Below are 3405 nucleotides of genomic sequence, written 5' to 3' on the forward strand. Positions count from 1 at the left end.
ATATAAAAACTATATTGGCAATGATCGATATAAAATTTCAGGTGTTAAAGTCGATTGTATGTCATTGGTAAAAAAAAAGCTGACATAATATAGTCTATCATAGCGGTGACATTATAACTACATTTTCTAGTGGTTAAAGATTAAACATATTTTAATGAAGCTTTACAGAGGTCCCGTTAATGTAAATGTCTATTTCATTTTTATATTTAAGTCTTGGGGTGGATTTTGGCTATTTTTGTCCACTCCCTAAAGTATCGAATATAGAGCCCTTAGATGCTTGGAGCGCATAGATAGCCTTTGAGGGGGGGGGGGGGAATATACCATGAGATCTTGTTTTAATGTAATTATGAACCAAATTTTGCTTAATTTATATGTATGATTAATGATTATATGGTCACATGCCCTGTAGAAAATAAACCCTTTAAGTGCATGACCTTTGTCTGGGCTTCTTAACTGTGCATGGTAATGTGTTGCGCCTGTTTTGGGCCAAGGTATTCCCACTACTCAACTTATTTATGCCGCGCACATGACATAGCAGTAGAAGGAACCAATTTGATTATGAAGCGGTTTTGGGCCGAGATTCGATCCTATCACGTTCCTGGCAACGAGGGCATGCGCTACACGTGTTGCGCCACAGTCGTAGGTCTCGCTAGGGGTGCATACGACATAAAGAGCAAACACAGAAAATATAGAAAAGCTGTGCTTTTATTATCAAAACAATAACAGAAAATAAATAAAAATAAACTAAAGATGTGAAAGGCACCTATGAAAACTATTATATAGAATAAGAATTAAGATTTCCAAGAATAAGAAATCATCAAGAAAGAGAGAATTAGAATCATATAATTTAGCAAAAAAAGGTTTCATAATATTTTAGTAGTGTGGCTATTGCATCGGAACCGCTGGACAGGTAGGGCTTATCTTTGCAATGTAGCTTTTCATAGATCCTGGGAAGATTGTAACTATTTTGGGGAAAGGTACCACCACCCTCCCATGAGAAATCATCCCTAGAAAAAATAGAAAAGAAGATTAAAGTCCCTCCTCAGATTATGACGTCACACGATAGAATAACCAATAAGAGGCCAGCATAAATTTTACCAATGGTCAATTACAGTGTAACTGGCCTCTCATTGGCTATTCTATCGTATTACGTCATAATCTGTGGAGGGACTTTAATCTTCTTCTATTTTTTCAATGTTTACGATAATCTTTTTAATGCTCCTTCTAAAAATACCGATTAATTAAAATTTCTCCAACAGCCAAATTTTAATCACAAAATATGCTCTTACAGTTAAATGTCAAATAAAATTATAAACACAATGCTTTTTCTCCAATGACACAATGATAAAATATATATTTTTCTTTTTTTGAATAATATTTAACAAAGGGCCTCTATCAAAGGCTTCTTTTAAATCAAAGTAATGCTGTGATTCTTAACTTTTTAAATTCTTAGCAGTCAATGATAATTCTGTATATTCTGCTATAACGGTGCTTACTCTAAACGTTCCTATAGAGCACTTAAAACCCCTACCCATAAAATTATAAAATGATTTAGAATAAGTGGCGGAGCTATCTAAAACCCTAAATTTATTGTATTTCAAATAAAATCTTAAATGCGTTTTTTGGTTTCTAAATCTAAAAAGCTTAAGGTTTCTACATAATTCTAGAGCATTATATATTTTTAGAACTTTAATCTAATCTATTTCTTTAATTTCATAAAAAGATACCTTTCAAATATCTCTTCATATAAGTATATTTTATCCAATGTATGTATAATAAGACATATAGTAATTTTTAATTTGATAATAGTCTTAAGTTCTAAAATTATAAAAATGGATATAGAATATACGTTATTATTGTTTGCAATTTAGGTTGCAATATCCCCTCGCATTTATTGGTCGGGCCGTTTATCCAGTAGGAGGGGAGGGACGAGGTAAAGGAGGAGAACGGAGGAAATCGTTATTTTAGCCTGCTTCAGAGTTCACTTTAAATAGAACATAAAAATATGGTGTAAGATCCAAGTAATAATAAATCCATAGGTAGCTATAAAACAAATAAAAAAAGTGTATCAAAAAACGATTTTAAGTCAATTTGTTTTATATAAGTCCATATGATAAGTGAACTTTAATGTATTCTAATTTCTGTTTAACACCCTGACAAATAGAACCCATACATATTGAAGTAAATCAACTTTAATTGTCCTAATTCTTTGATCATAGATTTTATATAATATATAATAATATACAATATATAATCTATTGCAGTGTTTTTAAAAATGTAGCTTTTCTATAATTAGGGTTGGTCCGTCTGTCTGTAGTGGTTAGCTTTTATCGTTAATTTAGGCATGTTAGAATTGTCCTACCGATTTCCAACTGGACATGGTGATTCCTGCAGTAGTTAGGTACAATTTAGAAAGCAAAGAAACTCTATAATCGTTACCAGATTGTCCGTACATCCATTTGAAACTTGTTCATTTTTAACCTTTTTGACAACAATTTTTTATTGAATATAGTCATCCTATTCTTCTGATTTTTGGAATATTGATTCCTATTACATCAAGGTACAATGTTATAAGCGAAACATCTCTAAAATCAAGTCCTAAAAATGTAAGTATATCTTTAAATAGTATCCTGTATTTCAGTAGTTTTGTAACAAATTGAGACTTATACATTATATTTTGACAATCTGCAAGTGTTAAATATTCTTTTGAACAACAGTTTATGGATGTTGTAATCCTTGTTACTCTTAAAGTTTATCACAAAAAGAAACCATTAAAACATGATAAAAAGCCATTATTAGATATCAAAGAGGCCCAAAAACCCTTTCTCTCTTTATTATAAAAAAATCCATTTAATACCAAACTTCATTCTTAGTTTAAACATCAATATAATAGATTATTAATTTTAGGGATCTTAAGGAATAAGACAAGGGTAGAACTCGTTAAATTTAAATACACCCATATACGTCTAAGGTGGTGGGTAAAATGCCCCCCGTATAAAAAGCTTGGACGTCTCTGAGTACACCACTGATAATTATGAACTAAATTATCTCTACTGTAGATAAAGTTTGGACCCTGATATTTTGAAACAATTAGTCAAAATTTAAAGTTTCTAAGCCAACGAATAAAATTTATAAAACTTTTTATATCAGTCTTACCTTACAGGGATCTCAAGGGAAAAGAAAAAGACCGGTAAATTTAGTGTATCCCCAATGTTGATACACAAAATTGCACCTTTTTAGATTACTAGTGGCAGGAACGTTTGGACACACAACTTAATGAAACAACCAATCAAAATTCAATAAAAGTCCCCTAAGTTGTAAAGCCAAAGAAAAAGTTAATATAAAACATTGGGGACTAGTGTAATAAACAGTCCAATCACCAATGACCCCTCACACCCTGCTTAC

At 31.4% G+C, this 3405-nt stretch overlaps 1 protein-coding gene across 1 annotated transcript in view; it reads right to left on the minus strand.

The window, feature by feature from the left end:
- LOC145326862 (isatin hydrolase-like) overlaps window positions 1–3405 on the minus strand; it is a 44601-nt gene that overhangs the window by 15196 nt on the left and 26000 nt on the right. The gene's annotated exons all lie outside the window — the stretch shown is intronic.

The sequence above is a fragment of the Acartia tonsa genome, chromosome 8 (assembly GCF_053477335.1).
Source record: "Acartia tonsa isolate MP-2025a chromosome 8, ASM5347733v1, whole genome shotgun sequence".
NCBI lineage: Eukaryota > Metazoa > Arthropoda > Copepoda > Calanoida > Acartiidae > Acartia > Acartia tonsa.